A 22,177-nucleotide genomic window follows, 5' to 3' on the forward strand; every position below is an offset into this window, starting at 1 on the left:
GTTTGGAGGAAAAAGGGGGAAGCTTGCAAGCCGAAAAACACCATCCCAACCGTGAAGCACTGGGGTGGCAGCATCATGTTGTGGGGGTGCTTTGCTGCAGGTGGGACTGGTGCACTTCACAAAATAGATGGCATCATGAGGGAGGACAATTAGGTGGATATATTGAAGCAACATCTGAAGACATCAGTCAGGAAGTTAACGTTTGGTTGCAAATGGGTCTTCCAAATGGACAATGACCTCAAGCATACTTCCAAAGTTGTGGCAGAATGGCTTAAGGACAACAAAGTCAAGGTATTGGAGTGGCCATCACAAGCCCTGATCTCAATCCTATAGAAAATCTGTCGACAGAACTAAAAAAGCGTGTGCGAGCATGGAGGCCTACAAACAGTGTGGCAGGTAGCATAGTGGTTAGAGTGTTGGACTGGTAACTGAAAGGTTGCAAAATCAAATCCCTGAGCCGAAAAGGTAAAAATCTGTCGTTCTGAACAGGCACTGTTCCTAGGCTGTCAATGAAAATAAGAATTTGTTCTTAACTGACTTGCCTTGTTAAATAAAGGTATAATTAAAAAATAAAGGCTACCTGAAAAGTTTGACCCAAGATAAACAAAGGCAACGCTATCAAATACTAATTGAGTGTATGTAACCTTCTGACCCACTGGGAATGTGATGATAAAAATTTAAATAAATCATCCTCTCTACTCTTATTCTGACATTTCACATTCTTAAAATAAAGTGGTGATCCAAACTGACCGAAGACAGATCATTTTTACTGGGATTAAATGTCAGGAATTGTGAAAAACTGAGTTTAAATGTATTTGGCTAAGGTGTATGTAAACTTCCGACTTCAAATGTAAGTCATCATATAAGTAGTGTAAGAGAGCAATGAATGAACTCAGTCATTTCTGTCTTTGTGTGGTTATACATGTCTTTGTGTAGAAGAGGTGGTTCAGTCAACAACACCTGCATGATAATGAATAGCTTTTCCTTGAGTCTTTTCCCAGCCAGGTGCCTCAATCATCAGCTTTAGCTCAGAGGGCTATCGTGGGTTCAACTCCCGGGTAGTCATGTTTGTACAGCTTTTGAATGGTTGGTTTTTATCTGGAGTGTTCTGTGGGATGATGGAGTCAGAGTGTAATAGACTGCTGAGGGGAGCGGAGTGGGCTAAGGCCTCTCCAGCCCTAATCGAGAGGCTCTATTTCAGGCTCTTCAATTAAGGAGCTCTGCTCTGCATCCTGACTGCCGTGGAGGACAAACTGTGTCCTCTCTCTAAACTCAGGACAAATTTCTGCCACTGCACTTTTTATTGTTACAGTTTTTGTAACGACAAGAAAGTACAAGGCTCAGAGTAGATTGCGTTCTTTAAGATTCAATGTTGTTTTCACAGACTCACCTTGAATAGGATTTGTTATTTGCATTTTGACAGTAAAGCCCTGGGGATCAAGTGCTGTGTGATCACACTGTGATCTGATTGTTTTGATTGTCTCTAGAGTTTTATAAAAATGAACAGTTAGGTGAAGCATCCACAGAATGGTTTGTATTACATGGTAGAAGATCATTGTAAGGACATAATGTTGAATGACAGAACATATTTTTCAACAACAGTGTATAAAATAATATTTTATATACCGTTGTTGAAAAATATGTTCTGTCATTCAGTTTCCTCTGTTATGAAAAAAATAAGGTTACACTTTATTTGGATAGTCTGTATAGCATCTACAGATGGACTATCAGTAACCTTTCAACTATCTATCAACTAACCCTAACCTTAACCCTTATCCTAACCCTAAACTTAACCTTTACCCTAACCCTAGTGTAACCAGTGTGAAATGGCACCCTTGTTAGCAATGCGTGCTAGTAGCATTTCAATCGGTGACGTCACTCGCTCTGAGACCTTGAAGTAGTTGTTTCCCCTTGCTCTACAATGGTCGCGGCTTTGTGGAGCGATAGGTAACAATGCTTTGAGGGAGTCTGTTGTTTATGTGTGCAGAGGGTCCCTGGTTCAAGCCCAGATTGGAAAGAGAGATAGAAGCAATACTGTTAGACTAGTCCTTACCCTAACTATTATTCTAACCTTAGCAAGCTATTGCTTACCCACATATAATTGTTGATAGTATGACCATCTGTAGAGCATCTACAGCTGGACTATCCAAATAAAGTGTGACTCAAATTACACTATAGACCTCAGAAAGAAAATTGTAGACCTCCACAAGTCTGGTTCATCGTTGGGAGCAATTTCCAAAGGCCTGAAGGTAACACGTTCATCTGTACAAACAACAGTACGTAGTTTATTCTTAACTGACTTGCCTGGTTAAATAAAGGTTAAATAAACAATGTTATTTCAATATCCTCTCATCAGAAAATTTGATTAGTGACTGGGAATGCTTCTTAACATTAGGAAAACAATACAGTGATGTACTCTTTAACAATAGGGAACATATTATTGCAGGTCTATGCTATGATGGTTCTTATTCACACAAAAGCATACATCCAGTGAATTGTATGAACTAAACTTTTTTCCAACCTTGTTTATCTCAAGAACCTGTTGTCTATTGCAATACACCATGTTTGCCAGTAGAGAGCAGTCTTGTGTTATTCAAACCAAGCCAACGAATGGCCTTCATGCCAATGGGGGCTCTTCCATAGATCCCTGTAGGCTTTTCCACCTATCACCAGTAAACACAAGTTACAGTACTACATTTTTTTGGGGGGGGGATAACCACAGGACACTAAAGTCAAAGCAATGCTGACCCTTTTAAAGTATGTAAATAGTTATATGTATATATACAGTTGAAGTCGGAAGATTACATACACTTAGGTTGGAGTCATTAAAACTCGTTTTTCAACCACTCCACAAATTTCTTGTTAACAAACTATAGTTTTGGCAAGTTGGTTAGGACATCTACTTTGTGCATGACACTAGTAATTTTCCCAACAATTGTTTACAGACAGATTTCATTTATAATTCACTGTATCACAATTCCAGTGGGTCAGAAGTTTACATACACTAAGTTGACTGTGCCTTTTAACAGCACTTGAAAATTACAGAAAATGATGTCATGGCTTTAGAAGCTTCTGATAGACATCATTTGAGTCAATTGGGGGTGAACCTGTGGATGTATTTTAAGGCCAACCTTCAAACTCAGTGCCTCTTTGCTTGACATCATGGTTAAATCAAAAGAAATCAGCCAAGACCTCAGAAAAAAAATTATAGACCTCCACAAGTCTGGTTCATCCATGTGAAATTTCCAAAGGCATGAAGGTACCACGTTCATCTGTACAAACAACAGTACGCAAGTCTAAACACCATTGGACCACGCAGCCATCATACCGCTCAGGAAGGAGACGCGTTCTGTCTCCTATAGATTAACATACTTTTGAGCGAAAAGTGCAATTCAATCCCAGAACAACAGCAAAGGACCCTGTGAAGATGCTGGAGGAAACAGGTACAAAAGTATCTATATCCACAGTAAAACTAGTTCTATATCGACATAACCTGAAAGGCTGCTCAGCGAGGAAGAAGCCACTGCTCCAAAACCTCCATAAAAAAGCCAGACTACGGTTTGCAACTGCACATGGGGACAAAGATTGTACTTTTTGGAGAAATGTCCTCTGGTCTGATGAAACAAAAATAGAACTGTTTGGCCATAATGGCCATCGTTATGTTTAGAGGTAAAAGGGGGAGGCTTACAAGCCGAAGAACACCATCCCAACCGTGAAGCACTGGGGTGGCAGCATCATGTTGTGGGGGTGCTTTGCTGCAGATGGGACTGGTGCACTTCACAAAATAGATGGTATCATTACATTATAAATACAAAAGCACCCCTTCAAATTAGTGCATTCGGCTATTTCAGTCACACCCGTTGCTGACAGATGTATAACATCGAGCACACAGCCATGCAATCGCCATAGACAAACATTGGCAATAGAATGGCCTTACCGTCATAAGTGGCCACCTTTCCAACAAGTCAGTTTGTCATATTTCTGCCCTGCGAGAGCTGCCCTGGACAATTGTAAGTGTTGTTATTGTGAAGTGGAAAAGTCTAGGAGAAAAAACGGCTCAGCCACGAAGTGGTAGGCCACACAAACTTACAGAACGGGACCGCCGAGTGGTGAAGCACGTAGCGCATAAAAAACGTCTGTCCTCGGTTGCAACACTCACTACCGAGTTCCAAACTGCCTCTGGAAGCAACATCAGCAAAAGAACTGTTCGAAGGGAGCTTCATGAAATGGGTTTCTATGGCCGAGCAGCTACTCAGCCTAAGATCACCATGCGCAATGCCAAGCGTCAGCTGGAGTAGTGTAAAGCTCGCCACCAGTAGACTCTGGAGCAGTGCAAATGTATTCTCTGGAGTGATGAATCAGGCTTTACCATCTGGCATTCCAACGGACGAATCCGGGTTTTGCAGATGCCAGGAGAACGCTACCAGCCCCAATGTATAGGGCCAACTGTAAAGTTTGGTGGAGGACGAATAATTGTCTGGGGCTGTTTTTCATGGTTTGGGATAGGCCCCTTAGTTCCACGTAAAGGGAAATCTTAATGCTACAGCATACAATGACATTCTAGATGATTCTGTCCTTCCAACTTTGTGGCAACAGTTTGGGGAAGGCCCTTTCAGCATGACAATGCCCCATTGTGTACAAAGCAAGGTTTGTCGAGATCGGTGTGGAAGAACTTGACTGGTGACTGGCCTGCACAGAGCCCTGACCTCAACTCCATCGAACACCTTTGGGATGAATTGGAACGTCGACTGCGAGCCAGGCCTAAACGCCCAACATCAGTGCCCGACCTCACTAATGCTCTTGTGGCTGAATCTAAGCAAGTCCCCTCATTTAGTGGAAAGCCTTACCAGAAGAGAGGAGGCTGTTAAAGCAGCAAAGGGGGGACCAACTCCATATTAATGTCCATGATTTTGGAACGAGATGTTCGAAGAGCAGGTGTCCACATACTTTTGTTCATGTAGTGTCGATAGCCAATGATTCCCTCATTCCAATGAAACCTCCCAAAAAGTTTTACAGTACTGCCACAATACTGAATAAACAAAGTGGAATGTAACTTGAAGGTTAGGCACAAGGCAAGATATTCAGACTAAAAAGCTCTGTTAGAATTGTGTGGTGTCAGCATCGCATAGCTGTTCTCTTTTTTTCTCTTCTTTCATTTGAAACTCTGAAACTTTTCCTCCCCTCTACTTTTTTCCACTGACGTTATTGCTGAGAGAGGTGTTTTCATGTTCGTAAACATTCTCCTCAAGGTGTGCTGGCTGGCCTTCAGTCAAACCCAGAAGCAAACTTTACGTAGAACATTGACTGTGGATTCCAGATGTCAGATTTAGCTGAAAATAAGATTGGGCTCCAATGATGTTTGAGGTCACACTTTGTCTTGGACCCTCAAGCTTGGATGAACAAATGTATTTGGTATGGATGTACAATCGACTAGACTAAACAAATGACTTAATGGCAATTCCACGGAAACAGCGTGATGCTGAGACTCACTTTTTCACTTTAAAATGTATGCCAAGCAAAAAACAGTTATTGCAAAGTTCAACAAACCATACACCTACAGTTTAAGTGGGAAGTTTACATACACCTCAGCCAAATACATTTAAACTCAGTTTTTTACAATTACTGACATTTAATCCCAGTCAAAATTCCCTGTTTTAGGTCAGTTAGGATCACCACTTTATTTTAAGAATGTGAAATGTCAGAATAATAGTAGAGATAATGACTTATTTCAGCTGTTATTTCTTTCATCACATTCCCAGTGGGTCAGAAGTTTACATATACTCAGTTAGTATTTGGTAGCATTGCCTTTCAATTACTTAACTTGGGTCAAACGTTTCGGGTAGTCTTCCACAAGCTTCCCACAATAAGTTGGGTGAATTTTGGCCCATTCCTCCTGACAGAGCTCGTGTAACTGAGTCAGGTTTGTAGGCCTCCTTGCTCGCACACACTTTTTCAGTTCTGCCCACAAATGTTCTATAGGCTTGAGGTTTTGTGATGGGCTTTGATGATTTTCTATAGGATTCGGGCTTTGTGATGGCCACTCCAATACCTTGACTTTGTTGTCCTTAAGCCATTTTGCCAGAACTTCGGAAGTATGCTTGGGGTCATTGTCCATTTGGAAGACCCATTTGAGAACCAGCTTTAACTTCCTGACTGATGTCTTGAGATGTTGCTTCAATATATCCACATAATTGTCCTCCCTCATGATGCCATCTATTTTGTGAAGTGCACCAGTCCCACCTGCAGCAAAGCACCCCCACAACATGATGCTACCATCCCGTGCTTCACGGTTGGGATGGTTTTCTTCGGCTTGCAAGCCTCCCCTTTTTCCTCCAAACATAACAATGGTCATTATGGCCAAACAGTTCTATTTTTGTTTCATCAGACCAGAGGTCATTTCTCCAAAAAGTACGATATTTTTAACCATGTGCAGTTGCAAACCGTAGACTGGCTTTTTTTATAGCGGTTTTAGAGCAGTGGCTTCTTCCTTGCTGAGCGGCCTTTCAGGTTATGTCGATATAGGAATTGTTTTACTGTGGATATAGATACTTTTGTACCTGTTTCCTCAAGCATCTTCACAAGGTTGATTTGCACTTTTTGCACAAAAGTACGTTCATCTAGAGGAGACAGACTGCGTCTCCTTCCTGAGCGGTATGACGGCTGCGTGGTCCCATGGTGTTTATACTTGCGTACTGTTGTTTGTACAGATGAACGTGGTACCTTCAGGCATTTGGAAATTGTTCCCAAGGATGAACCAGACTTGTGGAGGTCTTGGCTGATTTATTTTGATTTTCTCATGATGTCAAGAAAAGAGTCACTGAGTTTGAGGGTAGTGCTTGAAATACATCCACAGGTTCACCTCCAATTGACTCAAATGATGTCAATTAGCCTATCAGAAGCTTCTAAATCCATGACATAATTTTCTGGAATTTTCCAAGCTGTTTAAAGGCACAGTCAACTTAGTGTATGTAAACTTCTGACCCACTGGAATTGTGATACAGTGAATTATAAGTGAAATAATCTGTCTGTAAACAATTGATTGAAAAATGACTTGTGTCATGCACAAAGTAGATGTCCTAACAGACTTGCCAAACTATAGTTTGTTAACAAGAAATTTGTGAAGTGGTTGAAGAACGAGTTTTAATGACTCGAACCGAAGTGTATGTAAACTTCCGACTTCAACTGTATGTGCATATGTCTTCTTTTAACAATTGCCTCCCATTTTATTAAAGCACATTTACTTAATAACCTCTACGGGCCACGGGGGCATTATTGAGAATTTTGAAAAAAATATGTGCCCATTTTTAACTGCCTCCTACACCAACTCAGAAGCTAGGATATGCATATTATTACCAGATTTGGATAGAAAACACTCTGAATTTTCTAAAACAGTTTGAATGGTGTCTGTAAGTATAACAAAACTCATATTGCAGGCAAAAACCTGTGAAAAATAGATTAAAAAAAATGAGAATTTTGTGACTGTACTATTTAGTGTCATTGTTTTAAAGATACCACAGTGAGAAAGGATTCAGTTCGCAACTCCTACTGCTTCCACTAGATGTCAACGATCTTTAGAAAGTTGTTTGAAGCATCTGTGATGAATACAGACCGAATTAGAATGCTTACAAGTTGACACGTCATCACTTCATTTTTTGCGCCTGCGCATAAATCTGAGAAGAGTGTCTTTGTCATAATCGTTTATTCTAGACACTTGATAGGTTGTGTGAAAATATTACTGATGTTTACTGATGTTTCACGTTAAAAATGGACCAAAAGATTAATGCTAAACAACGTTTGACATGTTTGAAGAAACGTAAATAGATTATTTACTAGGTTTTCTTTAGCTTTTCGGCGTGACTTTACACTGCCCACCTCATTTTGTGGGAGCCTACTGAACGCTAACTATTTGGACATAAATTATGAACTTTGTCAAAAGAAACCACATTTGTTCTGGACCTGGGATCTCTGGCAGCGCCTTCTGATGGAGATAATCAAAGGTAAGGGGATATTTAGAATGTTATTATCGATATTAGATGATGCTAATGCTAACGGTATAGCTTAGCTTAGCTTATAGCTTATTGTTGTTAGCATAGTACCAAGTTTATTGCAAAATGTGATTTCCCAGTAAAGTTATTTTGAGATCTGGCCATTCGGTAGCAATTACGAGATGATAATATATTATTCTTTGAATGACAATATTATAATTTACCAATGTTTTCGAATAGTAATTCCGTGATTTGTAATGCTAGATTCACTGGGAGCATTCGAGCCGAAAAAAATTCTGAATTTCACCGCGACTGTAAATGCTGTTTTTGGATATAAATATGAACTTGATGGAACTAAAAATGCATGTATTGTCTAACATAATGTCCTATGAGTGTCATCTGATGCAGATTGTCAAAGGTAAGTGCATAATTCTAGCTAGTTTTCTGTCTGTTGATGCCCTTCTTTGAATTGGCTAAACATTACACGCAGCTATTGTCAATGTACTCTCCTCACATAACCTAACTTTATGCATTCTACGTAAAGCCTCTGAAAATCGGACAGCGTGGTTAGATTTAGGAGATATATCTTTCAAATGGAGGAAAATAGTTGATTATTTGATTATTTGAAATGATTACTCTTGCAGTTTTGAATTCCCCGCCATGGTCACATGACAATGAATCCCAATACCGGGATAAGATCCTGCCCCCTGGCCTCAACAGGTTTTAAGGAACAGTGCAGGTGCGAAGTTTGGTAAAAGAATTACAGTACAAATCTCCCCCAGTGTTTTTATGTGACCACGTTTTCCAAAAACTCAGCGATGGTATGACACCTTCAGTTTGGAAAAACATCTCTTTTGGTTATTGAACTACAGTAAGTGAAGTGGATCATCACCCGGTAACAGAACGACGTCATGGGTCCTTGATCTGTACTATACAGAAATGCATCATTATGGATGTAATTCTGTCATTCTCTTCATGGTGATGTATCCTGAATAGTAGACGAAGGTAAAAATATGTAATATCCTCCTTTGCATGTTTGGGTATTATTCTACACACTGGATGTTATACTAATGAGCTCTGCCCCCAAACAACACCAAATGTGTTTGGTCCAGACCAATCTGTACCAATTATAGACGTCTATGTTTCACCAGTTTGGATAGTACAGCACAGTAAAGCAGGGTACAGTAAAGTAGAGTATTTTATTTAGCTTTCATTTTGACAGGGAGTCATGCTGATACAAAGGTCTCTTTTACAGTAGAGTAGAGTAGAGTAGAGTAGAGTAGAGTAGAGTAGAGTACAGAACAGCAGAGCACAGAACAGCAGAGTACAGTACAGTATAGAACAGTAGAGCACAGTACAGTCAGTACAGTACAGTACAGTACGGTACAGAACAGTAGAGCACAGTGCAGTACAGTACAGTACAGTACAGTAAAGCACAGTACAGTACAGAACAGTACAGCACAGTAGAGTACAGTACAGAACAGTAGAGCACAGTGCAGTACAGTACAGTACAGTACAGTACAGCACAGTACAGTACAGAACAGTACAGCACAGTAGAGTACAGTACAGAACAGTACAGCACAGTAGAGTACAGTACAGAACAGTACAGAACAGTAGAGTACAGTACAGAACAGTACAGAACAGTAAAGCACAGTACAGAACAGTACAGAACAGTAAAGCACAGTACAGTACAGAACAGAACAGTAAAGCACAGTACAGTACAGAACAGTACAGAACAGTAGAGCACAGTACTGTACTGAACTCTACACTACTTTTCTTTAATGTATTGTACTGTGCTCTACTGTACTGTACTGTGCTCTACTGTACTGTGCTCTACTGAACTGTGCTGTGCTGTGCTCTACTGTACTGTACTGTGCTCTATTGTGCTCTACTGTACTGTGCTCTACTGAACTGTGCTGTGCTCTACTGTACTGTACTGTACTGTGCTCTATTGTGCTCTACTGTACTGTACTGTGCTCTACTGAACTGTGCTGTGCTGTCCTGTGCTGTACTGTACTGTACTGTACTGTGCTGTGCTGTGCTGTGCTGTGCTGTGCTCTGCTGTACTGTGCTGTGCTCTACTGTACTGTGCTCTACTGTGCTCTACTGTGCTGTGCTCTACTGTGCTCTACTATGCTCTACTGTACTGTACTGTGCTCTACTGTACTGTGCTCTACTGTGCTGTGCTGTGATCTACTATACTGTGCTGTGCTCTACTGTACTGTAGTGTGCTCTACTGCACTGCACTCTACTGTATTGTACTGTGCTGTGCTCTACTGTAACAGTTGTTTGTGACTATTATAATTACCCATTGTGGCCAATTCAATTGCAATCATTCTGTTACAAATTCTTCGGTCACTCTGTTACCGATTTGGTACCGATTCAATTAGTAATTCATAAACAAAACTGTTATCAGTAAAAACACTATAACTAATTGGTAGGTCTACCTTTACTTGTTACTTCTGTTAATCTTCATAATCCTCCCTTCTTATGAGGGAGAGAAATTTGAAAATATCTTAAAGATATCTGGGGTTTTGGTAATAGAATGACAAGAAAATGCAAATAATTTCTGCAAAACGAAATATAAATGTTGATATTAGTTGGCAGGGGCCTTTACTTCACTCAACATTATTGTGTTTTGATGTATTTCTAATACCTTTTAAGACTTTTTCTAGTACATGTTTTTTAAGACCCATTTTCCATCTGTGGGACCAGAAATCAAAGCCTTTGCTTATTTCTAATTTTTAGGATGGAAAATGGTTGAAAACCATACCTATGCCTCCATTTCCCCCAAATCTAGACTCTTTAAGGGCTCTCCAGAAGGGATTTCACAGTATACGCAAACGGAGCTCTGTTTTATTGAATTTTTTATTCAGCCTTTATTTAACTAGGCAAGTCATTTAAGAACAAATTCTTATTTACAATGACGGCCTATGAACAGTGGGTTAACTGCCTTGTTCAGGGGCAGAAAAACAGATTTTTGTTTTATCTTGTCAGCTCAGGGATTCAACCTAGCAACCTTTCAGTTACTGGCCCAACACTAACCACTAGTCTACCTGTGCCACATTGAAAAAAATGTCGCATCACAAAAGGACATAGAACTACATATAGTGCTATGCAAATTGAGCTCCGTCGGATCCGATGCAGATCCATTGTGTCGACTGTGTGGAGAACTTAGCTTTCATTTGACACCAAATTTGATATGCTCCTACAAACTTTGCATGTTGGTGCTCATAGGTCCTTTTACATGGAAATGGCCTTAATGGAATGGCTGATCCTTACACTATCATCAGTATGATACAACCTTGAATCAGAATAAGGTTAAAATACACATAGCCCCTTGATAATTCTATAAACACATTTTAATATCACACTCCAGAAGGTCAAGTGACTATGGATGAGAACCAGCATTCCACACAGGAATGATCTCCCTCCTCTCTGTTCCACCTCTGCATTCCACACAGGAATGATCTCCCTCCTCTCTGTTCCACCTCTGCCTTCCACACAGGACTGATCTCCCTCCTCTCTGTTCCACCTCTGCATTCCACACAGGAATGATCTCCCTCCTCTCTGTTCCACCTCTGCATTCCACACAGGAATGATCTCCCTCCTCTCTGTTCCACCTCTGCCTTCCACACAGGACTGATCTCCCTCCTCTCTGTTCCACCTCTGCATTCCACACAGGAATGATCTCCCTCCTCTCTGTTCCACCTCTGCCTTCCACACAGGACTGATCTCCCTCCTCTCTGTTCCACCTCTGCATTCCACACAGGAATGATCTCCCTCCTCTCTGTTCCACCTCTGCATTCCACACAGGAATGATCTCCCTCCTCTCTGTTCCACCTCTGCCTTCCACACAGGACTGATCTCCCTCCTCTCTGTTCCACCTCTGCATTCCACACAGGAATGATCTCCCTCCTCTCTGTTCCACCTCTGCATTCCACACAGGAATGATCTCCCTCCTCTCTGTTCCACCTCTGCCTTCCACACAGGACTGATCTCCCTCCTCTCTGTTCCACCTCTGCATTCCACACAGGAATGATCTCCCTCCTCTCTGTTCCACCTCTGCATTCCACACAGGAATGATCTCCCTCCTCTCTGTTCCACCTCTGCATTCCACACAGGAATGATCTCCCTCCTCTCTGTTCCACCTCTGCCTTCCACACAGGACTGATCTCCCTCCTCTCTGTTCCACCTCTGCATTCCACACAGGAATGATCTCCCTCCTCTCTGTTCCACCTCTGCATTCCACACAGGAATGATCTCCCTCCTCTCTGTTCCACCTCTGCATTCCACACAGGACTGATCTCCCTCCTCTCTGTTCCACCTCTGCATTACCCTACTCATTAAAATCGTGCATTCTTCCTAATGCTTAAATTCATTTTTCATATCCATTTCACACCTGGTTGCTCCAGTCAAAACCCAACGACACACACACACACACATTCACTCACACACACAGTGCAGGCAGTGTTGATCAGAGGAGCGGAGGTGAAAGGCTGTAAATTTTGCATCAGCGTCTTGGCGGGATCCGTCGCCAATCTAAGACCTAATCTGCGGCTGTTATCGGCATGTGTTGCTTGGCACCCAGATCTGTAGGGTATCCTTCACTCTGTCTGTCTCCCTGTAAAGAGGACATAACGGCGTAGGACGATGTAACCCTCCAGCAACCCCTCCTGAGTCACACTTAGACAGCTACACCTCCAACCACGCACCAGCAGGGTCTTTTACCATACCAGGCTGCTTGAAGAAAGTCATTCTGGGTAATTGATTTGTTTCAGCTGTACAGTCACGTGATGTGCACATTGCCTCGCCTTTGAGAGTGACAGTGCACTTATTTATATTTGTATACCTCTTGAGGGCTTATTTATCACGGGTGTCACTGCAAACAAGGTACAAGTACGGTCAATGTATTTTTTTCACCTATCACTGAAATATACTGTAAAATAATAATAATAGTAATAATTTAATCTTTATTTAACTAGGCAAGTCAACAAATTCTTAAAACACTGTAGTAGTTACAGTGGAAGTTACAGTTGGAAGTTTTCATACACTTAGGTTGGAGTCATTCAAACTCGTTTTTCAACCACTCCACAAATATCTTGTTAACAAACTATAGTTTTGGCAAGTCTCTTAGGACATCTACTTTGTGCGTGACACAAGTAATCTTTCCAACAATTGTTTACAGACAGATAATTCACTGTATCACAATTCCAGTGGGTCGGAAGTTTACATACACTAAGTTGACTGTGCCTTTAAACAGCTTGGAAAATTCCAGAAAATTATGTCATAGCTTTAGAAGCTTCTGATCGGCTAATTGACATCATTTGAGTCAATTGGAGGTTTTATTTTTTATTTTTTGTAATTTTTTTATTTCACCTTTATTTAACCAGGTAGGCTAGTTGAGAACAAGTTCTCATTTGCAACTGCGACCTGGTCAAGATAAAGCATAGCAGTTAGACACATACAACACAGAGTTACACGTGAAATGAACAAAAACATAGTCAATAATACAGTAGGAAAAAAAGAAAACTAAAAGTCTATATACAGTGAGTGCAATTTAGGTCAAATAAGGGAATTAAGGCAATAAATAGGCCATGGTGGCAAAGTAATACAGTATGGCAATTAGACACTGGAATGGTAGATTTGCAAAAGATGAAAGTGCAAGTAGAGATACTGGGGTGCAAAAGAAGCAGAACAAATAAATAAATACAGTATGGGGATGAGGTAGATAAATGGGCTGTATACAGATGGGCTATTTACAGGTGCAGTGATCTTTGAGCTTAAAGCTAGTGAGGGAGATGGGAATCTCCAGCTTCAGAGATTTTTGCAGTTCGTTCCAGTCATTGGCAGCAGAGAACTGGAAGGAAAGGTCACCAAAGGAAGAATTGGCTTTGGGGGTGACCAGTGAGTTATACCTGCTGGAGCGCGTGCTACGAGTGGGTGCTGCTATGGTGACCAGCGAGCTGAGATAAGGCGGGGCTTTACCTAGCAGAGACTTGTAGATAACCTGTAGCCAGTGGGTTTGGCGACGAGTATGAAGTGAGGGCCAGCCAACGAGAGCGTACAGGTCGCAGTGGTGGGTAGTGTATGGGGCTTTGGTGACAAAACGGATGGCACTGTGATAGACTGAGGTGAACCTGTGGATGTATTTCAAGCACTACCCTCAAACTCAGTGACTCTTTTCTTGACATCATGGGAAAATCAAAAGAAATCAGCCAATACCTCAGAAACAAATGTGTAGACCTCTATATCCACAGTAAAATGAGTCCTGTATAGACATAACCTGAAAGGCCGCTCAGCGAGGAAGAAGCCACTGCTCCAAAATCGCCATAAAAAAGCCAGACTACGGTTTGCAACTGCACATGGGGACAAAGATCCTACTTTTTGGAGAAATGTCCTCTGATCTGATGAAACAAAAATAGAACTGTTTGGCCATAATAACCATTGTTATGTTTGGAGGAAAAAGGGGGAGGCTTGCTAGCCGAAGAACACTATCCCAACCGTGAAGCACTGGGGTGGCAGCATCATGGTGTGGGGGTGCTTTGCTGCAGGTGGGACTGGTGCCCTTCACAAAATAGATGGCATCATGAGGGAGGACAATTATGTGGATATATTGAAGCAACATCTCAAGACATCAGTCAGGAAGTTAAAGCTGGTTCTCAAATGGGTCTTCCAAATGGACAATGACCCCAAGCATACTTCCAAAGTTGTGGCAAAATGGCTTAAGGACAACAAAGTCAAGGTATTGGAGTGGCTATCACAAAGCCCTAACCTCAAACCTATAGAACATTTGTGGGTAGAACTGAAACAGTGTGTGTGATCAAGAAGGCCTACAAACCTGACTCAGTTACACCAGCTCTGTCAGGAGGAATGGGCCAAAATTCACCGAACTTCTCGTGGGAAGCTTGTAAAAGGCTACCTGAAATATGTGACCCAAATTAAACAATTTAAAGGCAATGCTACCAAATACTAATTGAGTGTTTTGTAAACTTCTGTCCCACTGGGAATGTGATGAAAGAAATAAAAGCTGAAATAAATCATTCTCTCTACTATTATTCTGACATATCACATTCTTAAAATAAAGTGGTGATCCTAACTGACCTAAAACAGGGAATTTTTACTGGGATTAAATGTCAGGAATTGTGAAAAACTGAGTTTAAATGTATTTGGCTAAGGTGTATGTAAACATCCGACTTCAACTGTATTATACTGTATAAGGGTAATGCCAAAATATATTTTTTATCTATTACAAAATGACGCGAGCAACAAAACACTTAGGAAAGTGTCCTCACTACTGTTATAGAGTAGTGTGAACAAGAATGTTGAACATGTAGAGTTGGAGCTGAAACTACTGTACAGTTCTAAATCCACATTAGGCATAGCTGACACTTCCAACAAAAACAAACAACAAATCATCATGTTTTAAGAAAGCTATGAAAAATGGAGCCTTTGAGTGCTGTAATTATATTTGTAGACACCCAGGTTGACATTTGGGCTGGCATATGGCTCTGTTCAACCATTTGAAAAAGGTGTTTTTCCTGGCCTACTCAAATAAACCTGCCCTATCAGTTGGTTGTCTGCTGTTACCTGTAATAATGGCTGGCAAGGAACAAACATGCCGGGGTGAAACCAGTGAACAGAGGGAAGGGAGATTTATGTTAGTTGGATAATACTTTTTTGTCTATGAACAGCTGTGCCATGGTGGAGTGCGTGATTTTACCTCAAACTCCTCAAAACATTTCAAGGCGCTAAATGAAGTCAGGGATTTTTGGACAGCCTGCAGGAATGGAGTAGACTACAGCAGCACGACTGGTGTGATATGCTCAGACTTTGTGGATCATGGGTCATGTCTAGATTTAGGGCAGACAGCCAAGTAGAGGATGATGCACAATAGGCAGTGTTGGTAAGATGAAGACTTTTTGGGTGCTATGTTTATCATAGCTGAGAGAATAACTCTAGTCTAGTGACAGTGTGTAACACTGCAGCAACACCATGCTGCTGTAAAATAAAATGACACCACTACAAGCTGGTGATGGACATACAAATGTACACAGAGAATCCTGAAATTGAGGTGGCATTCAACTAAATCCACCATTACAATGTTTGCGAAATACTACCCATGCAAGCACACTTGTTATTTTGAAAACAGGAAGCATTCGCCTGTGAGCAGAATCTAGTAGAAGTAGGTTTTAAGACTACCCCCAAACTGTCTGCGATTGTATTTGACCATGGGAAAAAGAGCTACTGCGGTTTAGATTAAATGGAAAATCTGAGGCTCAGGTCTTCCCCAGCAGTACTCAAAATCAGTGGAGGCTGACTATAATGGAGCAAATGACATCAAATACATTTTTATTTTACTAGGCAAGTCAGTTAAGAACAAAGTGTTATTTACAATGATGGCATAGGAACAGTGTGTTGCCTTGTTCAGAGGCAGAAAGACAGATGTTTACCTTGTCAGCTCAGGGATTCGATCCACCGACCTTTCGGTTACTGGCCCAATGCTCTAACCACTAGGCTACCTGCTGCCCCATGTATTTGATGCCATTCCACTCATTCCACTCCAGTCATTAACATCAGCCCGTCCTCCCCAATTAAGGTGCCACCAACCTCCTGTGCTCAAAGTACCATCTCAGTACTCGGTAAACAATGAGAGAAACCCAGCTAACAATTCTAGGGAGAGAGAACGTTTTTGTAATGTTACCCGCAATGTTCCCCTAATGTTTGAGTGTCCAGTTTTTCGTTGGTCAGGGGAACAATCCATGTCAGCAAAAAACCTTCTGAGAACCTTTTTAGCATGTTTTGGTGGAATATTCTCCAAACCCACAGAAAACTGGACACATTAATGTTTTTGCCATGTTCCCATGAAACGTGTCTAGAACATTCATATCTTATGTTCTGTGAACATCGCAATCATGTTCTGTGTATGTTTGGTGGGACGTTGATGGAATATTCTCCTTACCCACAGAAAACTGGACACATGAGTGTTCTTGCAACGTGCTCAAGAAATGTGTCTAGAACATGAATATCTTAAGTTCTGAGAACATGGTAACCACGTTAGGGGTAAGCTCTATTTTGCATTAAGAGAATGGTCTTTTGGAAAGATTCCTTGTACATCACAGAAATATTTCTATGAAGACTTTAGTTAATGACCTAACGAGACTCTAAAGGGAACGTTCTCGAAAGTTGTGAGAACATTTGTTGTTAGCTGGGAAGCCCTGTCCTCACAGACCAACATGGCTAGACAGCCAGGCAAATGGCTCTGCTAAGTACCAGATTATGAATGGTAATTTAATCACATAATGGCTCTGAGTCCTTTCAAATGGCTCATTTCTGGTGGCTGCTCCACTTTTCCACGTATGTAGTGTCAATTGTAATGATAGATATCAGGGGAGAAAAATGTTACATTCCATTTTATTCAGACACCTCAACTTTGCCTGATAAAAAACAGTGCTGGACACCAAGGGGTTGAAATGTACAGTGAGTTCGTGTAATAAAAGCAAAGGCTGAAGGTTTGACATGCCAGACTCGTTGCATTGAAATACTGTATCTATTAGTTGAAACAATATATAACCATCATACATAGACACTTAAAGAGAGTATATTTACTATTATTGACAAGTTGCAGCCTAACTGTACGTTATAAATCAAATATATTCCCACATTAGTCCCTGTGGACTAGCGGCACATACAATATAGCAAAATCCTATTACAAAAGACATAAACAACATTTTTTCATGGGTCTGAGGGGACCCATGCTTCCCGCTGAGTAAAAGCACATTTTGATTCTGTGTGCCGGTGAAACAGACTATTTTGTCTGAGAAGCCAATTTTATACCTTTAACTTTTAGTGCTATTCATTCAGTAGAATAGGTTTTACATTTTATTATTGATTTGTGTCCCTAGAACAGTTTTTTTTTGTCATGATGGTGGTAGTAATCTGAGGACATATTGAAGCAGCAGTTTAAACTCTCTTCCTAGAGAATGAAATGAGTGGCTGTTTGGGTTAAACGATGATGTTTCTTTCGTTATTCAGACAGAAATGTTGCTCCTGCAGGTTCCCTGAACATCCAAATTAGTTTGCCATTAAACACTCCCAATGTATGTCATCTGCAAGGTTGATGCACAAGGCAGAGGCTATGGAAACAGTTTGGCTACCAGGGAGCACGTTCAAAAAGGAGATCTCTATTCTCTACAAAGGATGTTTGGCTCATTGAAAACCAATGACCTTCCCTTGATTCCTTTTATATAGCCTACAGGATGTAAGCTGCTGCTGCTGCTTTAATGTGTAAGTCAACAAGTATCCGAAACTAATGAGTCCCTTCAAACATGACAGTTTGCTGAACCTAATGATGACTGCATCTCTTTTGTAATTGAGGCGCTGCATGGCATTCATATATTACCCCGTCAACAATGGTAGTTAACACAGAAAGGGGCTGTCTCACTCGTTCTAATACACACACATGCACACTCACACATGCATGTGCATACAACGCACACACACACTGCCTGGTCCCTCTTACCTATGGTAGAATAATAGTATGCGAAGGACAGTATAGATTAATGTATGTCAAAATGTATGTTCCTATTAATCTGTCACTTCATTACAATTATATATCGAAACGTACAAAATAATAGGATTATCGACTTGTCACATATAGACAAACGGAATTCCCCTTTCTCCATCAGTCCATATATTCAGACATTTGTAAACCTTCAGATTTTCTAACAAAGTAAAGAATGTGGATCCAGATAGATATGTAAATAGAGATTAGATAGTAGAGTTATCTACTGTAATTACAATATTTCACTCCAGGCTCGTCTGCAGATGGTCTTTGCTCTTCAAATCAACATGCTTCTGGCTTTTAGAATCTAATTTCCTGTTAAAACATCTGGAAGCTAGCGGCTCCTCATCTCAAAAGTAATTTTGGTAGTCAGACAGTTCAAGTAAACATTTGCCAATGCATAGGGCAATATCTTTTCAAGTACCTCTATTTGTAACTCACATGGGCTGCTAATAAGATTCATGAAATGCATTTCTTCAACATCACTGGCCTTGCTTCTACTCTCACTTCTGTAAGTCACTCATAAGTACCCCTGGCAATTTTAACTTTGAAGACTAGCATACAGAGATTCCCATCTTATCTCCCTTGACCAGATTTGCCAAATGTCAACTGCAGTAATCCTGAAGTAGAAAAAATGAAAGAAAGTGCAGCTGTCACAGCGGTAAAGATCAAAGACAATTGGGCTGAGGGCTCACATGTTACTATTGATATTACCATAGGTCATCCCTCAAGTTCATGGCCATCTGTAGGATCAGATAACTTTACGGTATAAAATGAATGGCCATTTGGGGTGTCTTACTAAAAGCATGTCACTGTAAGAGTTGTCCAAGTATCATCGTGTAATTGTTTCAGCTGTAGCCTACGTTCGTTTCTTTGTTTTGTTTTTACCTGAGGCATATCATTTTAGCATTTTTAAACCCCATTTTAAAACTAGCTAGCATTTTTCTAACTAATTTCACTCTAGCTGACATGACTGTCTCAAACCTTTTAGAGATTACATACTTTATAAAGTTTGTCTGTTTTCAAACAAATTTGATTTGCATCTACAAACTGCTCCTTTAGCAGAAGGATGCTTTATGTTGGGTTGCTGGCCAGGCTATAGGATACTGTGTTACCTGAGTGCTTCTTTAGCAGAAGGATGCTTGATGTTAGGTTGCTGGCCAGGCTATAGGATACTGTGTTACCTGAGTGCTCCTTTACCAGAAGGATGCTTGATGTTGGGTTGCTGGCCAGGCTATAGGATACTGTGTTACCTGAGTGCTCCTTTACCAGAAGGATGCTTGATGTTGGGTTGCTGGCCAGGCTATAGGATACTGTGTTACCTGAGTGCTCCTTTACCAGAAGGATGCTTGATGTTAGGTTGCTGGCCAGGCTATAGGATACTGTGTTACCTGAGTGCTCCTTTACCAGAAGGATGCTTGATGTTAGGTTGCTGGCCAGGCTATAGGATACTGTGTTACCTGAGTACTCCTTTACCAGAAGGATGCTTGATGTTGGGTTGCTGGCCAGGCTATAGGATACTGTGTTACCTGAGTGCTCCTTTACCAGAAGGATGCTTGATGTTGGGTTGCTGGCCAGGCTATAGGATACTGTGTTACCTGAGTGCTCCTTTACCAGAAGGATGCTTGATGTTGGGTTGCTGGCCAGGCTATAGGATACTGTGTTACCTGAGGCATCTTGTTTTAGCATTAGATTTTATCTTGCCTTTTGCATCATCATGATGATGTGGCCGGTGACACTTCACTTCTTGAAAGTCCAATATCTTGAAAACTCGACTGCTGACAAGCAAAACATTTTGGGACTGAATCAACAGTGGACTAATGAAAAAAATTGTTTTTGAGTGGATTTTCCATTTAAACTGACGTATGTCTGTGGCTGTGTGAAGCCTGGTCTTTGCCGGGTGGCTGCACATTATGTAAAGGGTACAGCATCAGGCTGACCGTCGGGCTCTCTCGCTCTCTCTCTCTTATTAAATCAGTGCTCTGTAATTGCCTCCATAACCTTTACTATAATCCCATTAAACACAGTTGCACAAGCACCTGAATGTCTCCTTTGTTATGTGTTACATGTTGAGGTCCATGACTGGCATGGCTGCTGGCTAGCTGCTGACTGGCTGGTTGGCTGGCTGGTTGGCTGGCTGCTGAGGGCCTTGGCCACTGTCTGTCAGTTCAGAAAGGGAACCCGAGCGCCTGCCTCAGTTTAGGCATCAGCTGAGATTGCACCAATTAGGTGGTAGTAACAATCCCACTACCTTATTTGGTGGTCTATTTAAGCTGACCGGTTCTGCTCACACATCCTGCTGCCGCATGCTGCTAGTGCTAGTATGTGTTTGCTTCTTTTGCTCCCACCACCACTCCAGTCTCCACCTGTTAGGTTCTGTTTTCCTGCTGGGGGGATTGGTATTCCCTGTATATAGCCTCGGTATTGTTATTTTATTGTGATACTTTTTATTTTATTTTCGACTTAAGTTTATTTAGTAAATATTTTCTTGACTCTATTTCTTGAACTGCATTGTTGGTTAAGGGCTTGTAAGTAAGCATTCTACGGTAAGGTCTACACTTGGGTAATTCGGCGCATGTAACAAATAACATTTGATTTGATTTGATAGCTTACCGCGCTCACTGCTTGTAGGTCATTTTATAAATCGATATTGACGCTTTGCTTGGGCAGTGAGCTACCCTGAAGGAGCAGGGCCTATATCACCAAGACTTACATGATTCATTCGTTAAGAAATGGTTAAACATATTTCTAAGTGGTGTTTCCTTTCTAAACTATAAATATGCCTATCTAATTGTGAAAATGTCAAAAATAACGGCACAAATAAAAATAAACCTACCCGGAACTGTGCTCTTGCACCTTGGATCAAAGAGAGAGCCAAGCGGAGCGGAGCTACAGCACCTTACAAGTTCAAGTAGGATAATTGTAAGAACCCTAACCATGTAACCCCCTTAACCTAAAATGGTCATGCATTGTACTTTTTAATAAAAAATAAATAATAATATTTCACCTTTATTTAACCAGTTAGGCTAGTTGAGAACAAGTTCTCATTTGCAACTGTGACCTGGCCAAGATAAAGCAAAGCAGTTCGACACATACAACAACACAGAGTTACACTTGGAATAAACAAACATACAGTTAATAATACAGTAGAAAAAGTCTATATACAGCATGTGCAAATGAGGTAGGATAAGGGAGGTAAGGCAATAAATAGGCCATGGTGGCGAAGTAATTACAATATAGCAATTAAACACTGAAATGGTAGATGTGCAGAAGATGAATGTGCAAGTAGAGATACTGGGGTGCAAAGGAGCAAGATAAATAAATATAGTATGGGGATGAGGTAGGTAGATAGATGGGCTGTTTACAGATGGGCTATGTACAGATGCAGTGATCTGTGAGCTGCTCTGACAGCTGGTGCTTAAAGCTAGTGAGGGAGATATGAGTCTCCAGCTTCAGTGATTTTTGCAGTTCGTTCCAGTCATTGGCAGCAGAGAACTGGAAGGAAAGGCGGCCAAAGGAAGAATTGGCTTTGGGGGTGACCAGTGAGATATACCTGCAGGAGCGCGTGCTACGGGTGGGTGCTGCTATGGTGAACAGTGAGCTGAGATAAGACTTGTAGGTAACCTGG

This window comes from Salmo trutta, chromosome 14, assembly GCF_901001165.1.
Source record: "Salmo trutta chromosome 14, fSalTru1.1, whole genome shotgun sequence".
Classification (NCBI taxonomy): Eukaryota; Metazoa; Chordata; class Actinopteri; order Salmoniformes; family Salmonidae; genus Salmo; species Salmo trutta.